This window comes from Anser anser, assembly GCF_964211835.1.
Source record: "Anser anser genome assembly, chromosome: 15".
NCBI classification, from domain to species: domain Eukaryota; kingdom Metazoa; phylum Chordata; class Aves; order Anseriformes; family Anatidae; genus Anser; species Anser anser.
Genome location: NC_139736.1, coordinates 14,819,439 through 14,831,004, shown reverse-complemented (window position 1 = coordinate 14,831,004; position 11,566 = coordinate 14,819,439). Strand labels below are relative to the sequence as shown.

General features: G+C 37.0%; 1 protein-coding gene across 25 annotated transcripts in view; it reads left to right on the top strand.

Annotated features, from left to right (window-relative positions):
• The window catches only part of RBFOX1 (RNA binding fox-1 homolog 1), an 875,363-nt gene extending 873,728 nt beyond the window's left edge, over positions 1–1,635 (top strand). For all 25 annotated transcript variants that reach the window (XM_083800073.1, XM_083800079.1, XM_083800059.1 and 22 more), the window contains one exon: positions 1–1,635. This exon is cut by the window's left edge. The gene's annotated coding sequence lies outside the window, so the exon portion shown is untranslated.
• The last annotated feature ends 9,931 nt before the right edge of the window (positions 1,636–11,566 follow it).

Below are 11,566 nucleotides of genomic sequence, written 5' to 3'. Positions count from 1 at the left end.
TAGTGCATCATTTTAGCAACTCTAAAAAGAGGAAAAATTACATTTTTTATCTTATACCTCAGATATTTTGTTCTGTGTATTTTAATATTGTGGGTCTTTAATTTCTGAAGGTTACGTAGTTTGATTGCTGGCTGTAGAAGTTTTTGTGGTTGATCTAGAAAGATGCTAGATATGAATAAAAACTGTTTTAGGGCCACAATCAAGAGTGCTATATCATGTAAATGAATTATATATGCTGAATATTAAGCTATTGGGGTTATCATGTTTTGTAAGAGTGTAAGTGACTACAGTAGTCATTTTTTTCCGCATCTACATTTATTTTAGTTTATGAGAGAGAGGGAGGGGGGAAACTGGGGACATGGGAATGGGGTTTAGCTAAAATATTAATTAATGAAGCAAAAAGGGGCCCCACTGCACCAACTATCATGTATCAGCTGTCTTAAATTATTCACTGTTTGTTCAAAGCCAAAGGTTATGTTCTTATTAGGGGTGCTTCTCTTGACACTTGTACATAAAATCAGATTAAAAGCTGTCTAAAGGCACCCTTTTAAAGCATTCCACAGGCAGTATTCAGCTATTTAACCATAACTAGTTATTTAGGCAAAAACTGCTAGTTAGATCATTAACAAGCATTCTTTTTATATTTCTTCCAGTAAAATAAATTATTGATATCATTGCTGACTTTTATATTATGGGAGGGAAAAAAAAAAATCAATAATAAAAAAGTGATAAAAGCACTGTTTCTATTTTTTTCTTTTTTTTCCAAAAAAAAAAAAAGAAAGTAATAAAAACTTAAATTCTTTGTACCAGTAAAAAAAAATGTATAAAACTTACATCTGTGCAGTGGAGTTGTTAAGTTCTAGAAATACACAGCCTATGATGCTTTAGATTTAGCCTAGTAGACCAACTGTTAGAGACAGACGTATCATTTTTATGGAATTATATGATAATCATATTCAGATTTATATAAGCATTTTACAAGTATTGCAATCATTGAGTAGAGATAATCATGGTATTTTCATCAGCTTGGTACTTTTTGAAACATGACTGTGTCGTGTAAGCAATCTGCAATTTTTCAAGGCATGACAACTTGCCCCTATTTAATTTTCAAACCAAGGCCATTTTGCTAACTATTGGGCCCAAGACAACTTTTCAACTGGGACAAAAGAGGGACCTTCTTCTGACCGTGCACTGAACAGAGAAGGCTGCTTGTCTGGGTCTCTGGCACGTGCAGCTGAGCAAATGCCAGGGTGGCAGTTTCAAGCATAGTTGAAAAATTGCAGTTTGTCTGTGCATATGTTTGGACTCTTTCCATGTTGTCCTGTTTACAAGTTAACCTAAGTTGGGGTGTTTGTCACGGGTCTTCTTGTTTTTGTATTTAAATAAATAAAGCAGAAAACTGTCTTGCAACAGTTTTGCTGCAGATAGTTATATCCTCATGTGTAATGTGCATGCCTACTGGCAAGCACTTTAGTAAATTATCAACTCACCGCTGTGAACCTGCCAACTTGCTATAACAACTCTGCTTTAAAAAAAGTGTTTGTGATCAGGCTTTCTCTTTGTCATCGTATGTGCATGCAATATGATCAGTTGAACAATAACCATCAATAAAGTTTCACAAGATTTGAAAACAAAGTTTCTGTAGCATTTATATCTAAGAATGAAAAAATAAATTATCTTTAAAATTGAAACAGAGAGAAAGAGACTATATTAATCAATGAAAAATGGGGTAATAACATATATTTATACTACTGAGGGAATGAACTGAAATTTATTAAGAGTTCAATCCCCACATTTCTTATCTAAGATATATGAGACAAACCTCCAATTTAAAAAAAAAAAAAAAAAGTATATTTCATTTAAACAGCAAGATAAAGCACCTTAAAATGTTTACGAAGTGTTAGGTTTCCAATTCAAGTGTTGATGATGCATTGTTTCTGGAATTGCACACACAAAATGTCTAATGTGGAGAATAACAGAATTTATTTGCAATTTTAATTTTCATGAAATGGCTTTACAACTCCCACTCTTCAAATGATTGTATGGTGTTTTAGACTATTAAAATAATCTTGAAAATTTGAGGGTGCAGCCCATATTAGCAACTATTTTGTTTATAAAGGTCCTACAGTACTCCTAGTAGTCATTTTCAAATGTATGTCTGAAATAGTTATGTAAGAAAAGCATTTGAAAAATTTTTTACAATATATATTGGGAATGTTTTCACTTATATAAATAACTACTGAGAATATGACTTATGAAAAAAAAAATATTACTACCATATGTGGAATATAGTGACTTCTAAACAGATAAAAAAGAATACAGAAACCTACAAACCCAGAAAATGTGTATATCTGTCTTTAGAAATTAGTGTTTATATCACAGCCGTGATTTGTGAATAACAAAAAAAAAAATGGTTTGTAATATCAAAATAAAAGCTTAGTCTGAAAAGGTAAAAATATGTTGGTGTTCAAAGTCATTTTGCTTTTCCTTTTTACTGTTTTGATTGAAGAGCTACCCGCAGTGGCACCATCGATACTGTTCACAGTGTACTTGTAACCAGATGCACTATTGACAAGGTTCACAGCCTTTTTTTACTGCCTGAAAGTGCTGGTGGGAGCTTGGCAGAGCAGAGGAGCCTGATGAGGTTTGTGCCTGCCCCGTGTGCCTGGCCTCCTGCTCAGGGACCAACAGCTGGGCACAGCCAGGCTGGGGCAGGGAGCGAGAGGCGGCTGTGAGTGAGTGTGCCCGGGTCCATGTGCATGTGTATGTGTACACATGGCTATTTGTGTGTGTGTGTGTGTGTGTTGGGGCTTGGGGGCAATAACCTCATCAGCTGGCTTGAGCTCCGCTGCTGCTTCTTTGCAGTCAGAGGCAGAGTGATGAGATTCAGCACAGGGACTGGGTTGCATGTTTGCTCCCCAGAAAGGGAAGTTTTATCCAGTATTAAATGTGTTTTTTTTCAGGCAACAGTGCATGATATGTGAAGAAGGATTGTTTTTTTGTTGTTTGTTTGTAGGGAAATAAAAATGTCTTATAAACTGACTTCATTTAAACAGGCCATTTCATCTAAGAGGATCATAAAAATACCACTGACCTGCATCTGACCTCTAAGATGAAACGTGGCTGTAGCTGCTCAGGCGAGTGCTGCTCAGGGAGCACCGACACTAGGGAGGGCTGGTGACTGGTAAGTATGTGACTGCTGCTTTTCCCAGGGCCCTGCACCACTTCTCTCTGGTGATGAATGGTAGCTAACCTTCTCTTTAGCTGTCTTTTTCATAGACAGCTTCTATTTCTGTTCACTTCCGAGTACAGGAAAGGAAGGAAAGATAATTCTGCTGATCTTAAACCAACAATGGTATTTCTGCGTTTCTGGAAGGCTCCTTGTCTCTCCCAGGTTTATAGTTCAAGCCATAGGAATGACAGCTACATATGATGAGACTGATGTATTTAATGTGCCATTAATCATGTCACATGCATGCCAACAGAATTGTATCTCTTCTACTTGGGTTCCTGTTGCATTATAAATTAACAGGGGCAGAGAAGACATAAAGATAAGGCATTAAATATTGAATGCTTTGCAATTTACTAGCAAGTTCTTCTCTGGAAAGTGTTTTGATCCTTCAGGGAAAGTAAAGAAAAGAAACCCTGATGTGTGCCAGCAATGGTGGGGAGATGCTATCTTCTGCTTACTTTATAGCTTTATACAAAATACGAGCACTACATGTTTGAGTATACTCTCCTACACACCATACACAAAGGCTATATTGACAATGTTTCCTTTGGTGGTTGGACAAAATGACAAAGGCAGTAATACTGAGTAAGATTTGTACTGAAGAAGGGTGTGAAGCATGTGGATAGATAAATATCAGTGGGACACACATACAGAAAGTACCTGAAACACCATACAATTCATGTGATTGGATTCATCTACTTGTTGTACAGTATCATTATTCATGATTTGATGCAGTAGCACTTCCTTTCTTAACCAAATAGCCAACATGTGGTAAATTAATAAAAATATATATTTATTGAGCAGTTGGCTAAAGAATAAGCAAAGCATCATGTATAACCAAAACAAAACAACAACAAGAAAAGGAAAATGCAGTAAACTCTTTAGGATATTTTTCTCAATTAGTTAAAATTCTAACACAACTTTCACTGTAGCATATCATACAGCAAAGATCAAATTTAATATTTTTAGGAAACCTCAGAATCACCCCTCTCTACCATGTCCTGCACTACTCTGTCCTTGATTGTCTTTAAGTGCGTGCACATTGTTTATTAGCTTTATATTTGGCTTTGGTTTGTGAACTAAAATATAGTTTTCTAACTCCTTGGAAATATTATTTGTCTACAGTTTGAACTACTGTTGTGTTATGTTATGGTTTCTTATCTCAAGTGATTTGTTGCCACTTTGGCATGTTCCTATTTCCACATTTTTATTTATTTATTTACAGTTTTACAGTACAGACGCATGAGGAATAAAAGGCTGTGCAAAGGATTTCTTCCAAAGCAGAACTGAAGTAGCATTTTGATAGGCAGAAGGGAGTGGGGAAAAAAAAAAACAAACAAACAAAAACAGAAAAAAACAACCTTTTTTCAGTTTGAAGGCAAGATTTGAGTGGGAGGTGAAATCAGAAGGAAGACAATGATTTGGGGATGTCTTTGAAGAATTTATGAAAGTATCACAGAATTGTCTAGGTTGGAAGAGACCTCCAAGATCACCTAGTCCAACCTATGACCTAACATTAACAAGTCCTCCACTAAACCATATCACTAAGCTCTACATCTAAACATCTTTTAAAGACCTCCAGCGATGGTGACTCAACCACTTCCCTGGGCAGCCCATTCCAATGCCTAACAACCCTTTCAGTAAAGAAGGTCTTCCTAATATCCAACCTAAACCTCCCCTGGTGCAACTTTAGCCCATTCCCCCTCGTCCTGTCACCAGGCACGTGGGAGAATAGACCAACCCCCACCTCTCTACAGCCTCCTTTAAGGTACCTGTAGAGAGCGATAAGGTCACCCCTGAGCCTCTTCTTCTCCAGGCTGAGCAACCACAGCTCCCTCAGCCTCCCTGTCATCAAAACCAGTCTTGTTACCACTATTATAAAAGCTTATTGCAACTCTTCAGTTGTTGTTAAAGGCCATAAGCTTCATCTCTCACTATAACATGAGCTTTATCCTGAGTCTTTCCGGACAGGAATTTGAGTCCTTACAATACCTAACTTTATTCATACAGCAATGGAGATGTTTGGGTTTGATATGAAGGGGAATTTGTTTTCTGGTAGCTTTTATGATTCTCCAGCACTAACCTAGTGCTCTGCATACCAAGAATTGTCTTGCAGCACTTCATAAAAAGCACAAGGAACAGACTAGGATCAGGAAAAGCCTAGGTAGTATTTGTTGGTGTATCATCAGCTTGAAATCAAGCCTTTTCTCTTAATGAGTGAGATTAAGTTTAACATGGGGAAGAAAAATGCTAAAACTCCTTCTAGATCCAAGAGCTAGTCCTTACATTCATATTTGGAAAAGTAAATTTTTATTTCATGCTGGTTTGTCTTTAAGCATGTGGGTATGTTGCCTATATCCACACAAAGGATGACTCTGATGCAATGTCAGTGTAATTGAAACAGTGATGTGATTGCCTGAACAATTCACCACTAGCTTTAGTTGTCTAGGATATAACACCTGTTATGCAACAACAGTACTGTTGTTACAGTGAAAAGCAATCAAAAGTGGGTTATCCATTTTCAAAGAGAAGATGTTTCACTATTCCAGGCAACATTCAGGGCCAGGAGCTCTTCCCTCTTCAGCTGTTGTTTCTCTCTCAGTAGTAGATATTGTCAAGCTTTTCAAATTCCTGCTTTATGTCCTATCAGGTTACTCAAGGTTAGCGATCTCATCTTACGTGGTTTGCAGTACCCGACTTGGATACAGGTATTAAGAAAGAGAGTTTGGGTGGAAAGGGAGGTAGAGGTAATCACCAATTTCACTGAAACTGTGTTTAAGGCACTCACAAATATATGTGGGAGGTGGTTCTAAACTCTTGTCTTGGCTCAACTTTATACAGTAACTGAGATGTTTTTTCCATATGTAGCTGCCATATGTATGTTGGATAAAGTTGTTTTCAGCTCTGTTGAAGATCTTCCATTTTACTTAAAGAGTTAGTCACTGAGAAACACTTTTTCAGTAATCTGTTGGTTTGGGCTCTGCCCTGGATTCCATTCCCCTTCCACTTCAGACAGAGTGAAAACATGCTTATATGACCCCATTGCTTGCTTAACAGGGGTCATATGACAATGAAGTGTTCTTTCTGTTTCACATGAGATAGGTTGACTTGTGGTAGGGTTCTGATTCCAAACGAGATTTAGAGCTGAAAACCTGAGCTGAAACTGAGCTCACTGTGTGTATGGTACTGTAGAACACTCCAGTCTGCTTCTCACTACTGCTTATGGATTGGTTTAGTTTGCTCTCTGCTAGCTTTGATTTGCCCATGTATTGCACTGAGAACCTGCATGCCTAACCAATTTAATGATTCCATTGTTTAGTGAAAGACCTGTGAGTCAGGAATTCAATAAATTGGAAAACTGTTAAATAAAACATAAGTGAATGCAAAAATAATCATTTAGTGGACATTATGAAAGGACGCTAAACCAAACAGTTCAGACCAATAGATGATGTATAACATCTAAACAAATATGACAACTAATTAAGGATGAGATTCCACATTCAGGATGACAGGCATTATAAAAATGAACAGCTAGGTTATGTTCGGGAAAAAAACCTGCGCTTTGCAAATGTCAGGCAGACAGCTCAGTAAGCAAAAAAGCTCAGTTATCCAATTAAAATAAATGTGCGGTGTTCTCAGGATAAAGAGCTAAAGCATCCTTATGCTGAGGAGTTAAGATCCTGAAATATAAGTGGAGCAAAAAGTGCTCTCTATAAAGCTTAGTGTAATCTATCAAGATTAACATTTTGCATGCTGGCAAAGTCATATAGTAATGTGTTTCAATTTTTGAAATAAGAAACATTAGACTAAGATCAGTACCAATTTAAACCCCAGGTAACCCCAAATATTAAATTGAATTCATTATTTGCAACCACAATGTGCTAATAAACTTGCCCTGATGGCTTCTATGGGAAATAGATACTATGGTAGGTGCCCTCCTCTTTCCTAAGATCCTTTCTGATACTTCATGTAAAATGTATTAACAAGTTGCATAAACATAATTTAGGGGAAAAGTCTTCATCTAGAAGTAATTCCTGTCCTAGGAAAGACTGAGGATATTTTTAAACATTGGCATGTGCATGGATGGTTTGAGAGAGGCCGCAAAGTTTCAAAACCAACAGTGAGAGACGCAGTTTAACCTAATCTGTTGTTGTTGCATTCTAACAAAAGGAGATTATTGCATATCAATGAGAAGTCAGTGGTAGAAAGAGATTGCACTAACAAATCAGCATATTGTCTCACAGATTAAAAAGACGCATCAAGGATCATTCTCATTAAACCCCATTCCTGTAGTCCAGTATGTGATACTTCACTTTTTCTCAGATCTCATTGCCATTGGTAGATTTCTGCCATAAATCACAATAGAGAAGAGATAGCAGGTACCAAATATTAATATTTGAATCTAAATTTCAGTATTGTCACTGATACAATATGACTCCCTACTGTCACAGTCTCTTGCAGCTATCTTTCTCTCGCTTATGCCGGTCTCTACTTAGCTCATGCAAGTATACCCAGATCATGGAAGAGTGCTATAGGCCGTAAGTAACAAAAACTGATCAGTGGAGCTCCTAATGCACAGAAGGAGAAAAGTATGTGAACACAGGTTCCTCTTTGAACACGGATCTAAGGGATATGATCTGGGCTTCAGTTAATAGTTTGCTTGGCAAACAATCCCTAAGACATATCCACAGATTTTTTTTTTTTTTTTTTTTTTGTAACACTACCATGAACTTACTGCTAGTTTATATTAAACTGGACCCTTGTGAAGAATAACAGCTATATGATACATCCATTTTATTTTCCTTTCTTGTGCTAATTAATGGTGTCAACTTTGAAATTTATGTAATTCCTTTAGGTCATTTGATCTGACCCAATGTCCTTCCATTGTAGAACTGGTATATGTATGTGAGATATCCCTATATGAATGAGACTGTAGATCTCACACATTTTATATATAGTGCAAAGAGTGCAAAGTACTGTGATCTCTGTAACATGTGCACTGTGAGGCTGTTCCTCACAGTAAAACTCATTGATAGCAAATTTTCCCTAGAATTGAAGCCACTTTTTTTCTTTTTTAATCATCCTATTAGTCTTAGAGATGATCTTAAGCATGTCTCTTTCTCATTTGAGCTACAACAGCTCTATAAGTGTCCAAAAGTCTTGGCCATTTCGTGACCTTCAATAGATCTATCACTTTTTATTGTTCTTTTTGGATTTATTCCAACTTTAATATTTAAGTAGAAATAATGCAGGAAGTTTTTAGGGATAGGGTATTCAACATGATTTCTTTTGCTTAGCAACATCAGACCCACTTACTCCCTCAGAGTTTCAGATAGGAGCCTTGGAATGCATACACTGAAGGCTATTCCAGAATTATAGCAAGGCATGGTTAGATTTAACTTACACATGCTTTGTTTGGTTTTGTTTTTATCTTCTTTTTCTGATGTCTCACTAGGTCATATTTTATTTGGCATGAATCCACAGTTCAGCTTTCTGTATAACCAATTGGCAAAAAAGACAGATGATACTCAAAAGAAATTATTATTTAATGCATTGCTGTAAAGAGCTGTGCTTGTGTTGCAGCAATTCATATAACAAGGCCTTAATGGAGGATCAAATGCAAAATCTTCTATGTCTCTGTGGGCTCAGTTTTGCATTTGGCTCAGTGTCCTCAGATTCTAAAATCTTATATGGACTTGTTAGTGTTAGGTCAGAGGTTGGACTGGGTGATCTTGGAGGTCTCTTCCAACCTAGACGATTCTGTGATTCTATATAAAGACACTTTTTTTCTTCCACTACCACATGAAACATCATATTGAAGATAATGTTCTGAGTGTGCAGATTTTTACATTTTGTGTGTTTATACTTGCTGTAACTTAAGGCAGTCCTGAGAGTTAAGCATAACAGTAATTTTTTGTTTGTTTGCTGTTATTTGAGAAGAGAAATTCAAACCCTTCTGAAGTATACAGCAGTATAGTTCTGAATATTTTTATATTAAAAATTTTTTACAGTAACTGAAAAACTTACCTAGAATCATTACTTGCAACTTCTGTAGAAGATGGTAGCGTAGTAGCCTGCAGCTTCTACTCTCTTTAGTCTGGCTGTGGCATGTTAGCTGCTGATCACCACTTTTAAATGAACAAGATTTGACATTTTAAAAAAGGCAGCTTTTAGGTAGATCATGTAGAGCAATGGTTGCTTGTTTCTCAGACAAGTAATTTCAATCTGCAGTTTTAAGTATTGGGGAAGTGTGAGATCAGAATCAGAAGAGGCAGTAGGAGTAGAGAAATGTATCTTCTGTTTGCACTTTTGCTATAGGAAAGAAGTCTGCTGTTTGTATCTTCATAACTGGCAGCAGAGCAGATCTTCATTTTAAGCCAAGATTTAAACCTGTCCCTTGGAGTAGGTCTCCAAAACAAGAGCTTCTAAGTCTGGAAACTTATAACCACAGACAAATTTTCTAATAGGATATTCAATTCAAGCCATTTGCAGCAGAATTAACATGCAGCAAAAGGCTTTTCTGGGGTTTTCCCCTTCATAAGATGGTTTATAAAGCAGAAAGCAGAAAATTATTACTCGGACAAAGGCTTTAGGCTTTACCAGGGGAATCAAAATGGAATTCAAGTTTGTGAAGCACCTGATTTATATATTAAAAAAAAAGTCTGCAAATGTTCAAATGAGAGGTGAGAATGTCAGCTCTGCAGTCTTTGAGAAAAAATGGAATGGCTGCAATACACCCACCTATGTGTGACCTTGTCACCCGCAGAATTGCCATGTTTTTTGTGAAGTGAGCAGTTGCACTTGCAACTCTGAATGTTTCTGCCATCCTCACCTTATTCTTATAGAACCTCTGTTTCACATCTCCTTGTACACAACTGTTGATGTTCACCCAGATGGGCAACAATCCAACTTCATATTTTCTGAAAAGAAAAAAGAAAAAGTGACGGCCTGGAGATAACAACATTCTTAAGTCATCCTTAATTTACAGATACAGCTGATAAAATAACTGAGGTTTCATCAAAGAGAGATCTGGAGCCCCATTGCTCCACAGTTAGAAAGTAAAGTTATTTCAGGTAAAAAAGCAAGCAAATGAGGAAAAAATAGTTTTATCTGGGAAGCCGAGAAGCAGCTTTTATTGGCTGAAAGAGAATATAGAGAGAAATTTGCATGTTGCCAAAGCCAGTAAATTCTGCTGTACAGATGAGTTCCTATGGGATGTCTCTGGATTTTGATGGATGCCCTTTTTTTCCTTTTTTTTTTCTTTTTTAAAATGTGACCTGCCATTAGGCCCTGGTATAGAAATTGTTCACTTAACCCAGCCTTCAGTTGACTTTGTCCCCTAGTGGGGAGAAAATGTAATTCATATACTGAGATTAAGAGGAGGGCATGCATCCACCACAAAGTGTTGTGCCAATCATCCTTTCTCAGTCCAATCTGAAGACTCTTATCTCTGGAAAATGTGAAGTGGCAACATGAATAGGATAAGCAGAGAAACATGGCCTACTTTTTTATAATCTTCTTTTATAGCTTTACTCTCAGTGACTTTGACGGGAAGTCAACAGAGAAGTATTTTTACCCAATGCCAGATTAATGGAAATATGTGTAAATTTGTGCTCTCATTGAGTTGTTCACCTCTGTCGCATTCGGTCAGCCTGCCTCCTGGCACCATTAAGTAGAATTTTACAGCTGTGTGGAGCCTACCATAGGGTTGGAGACAGGAAAATTGTGTGTCATAAATGCAACACCCTGAGAAACAGGTCCCCCATGAAATGAATTATCATAAGACAACTGGAGATTTGTGGAAGCAGAAATCAAGTATCTTACTCTTACAGGAGGGCAGAAGGAATTAGGTACCGTCAATTACAGCTGCAGCAGAACTAGCCGAGTCAACTGAAATGTTTATCATTGATCTGCCTAAATCCAGAGGGAGCTCTTCAGAACTTTTTCATCACACAGCAAGCTACAGTCAGGACTAGTGGAAATTCCCCAAGTACTGGTTACAGTATTTTATTCTGATTTTTCTGGTCTTTTCAAGGTGTTTTGTATATAACTGAAGTCACCTAAAGAGGTGCGGTCCAGCTTCAGCAGAGATGTTTGCCTACACTTGCCTTGTCTACTGACAAAAGACACTTTTAAGATCTGCTTTATTTACTTAGAGATTTCTGCACTTTTTCCCAAATTTGAAAGTTCTTATCCCCTCCAATTTAATTCCTAAACTAAAATTTCATTTTGTTCATGATTCATGAGTGAATGAGGAGCATGTAATTTTTTCAAATTTAGTTCAAAGAGATATTAAGACCTTAACATGCCAATTGCCACATCGTTTTCTAAAAA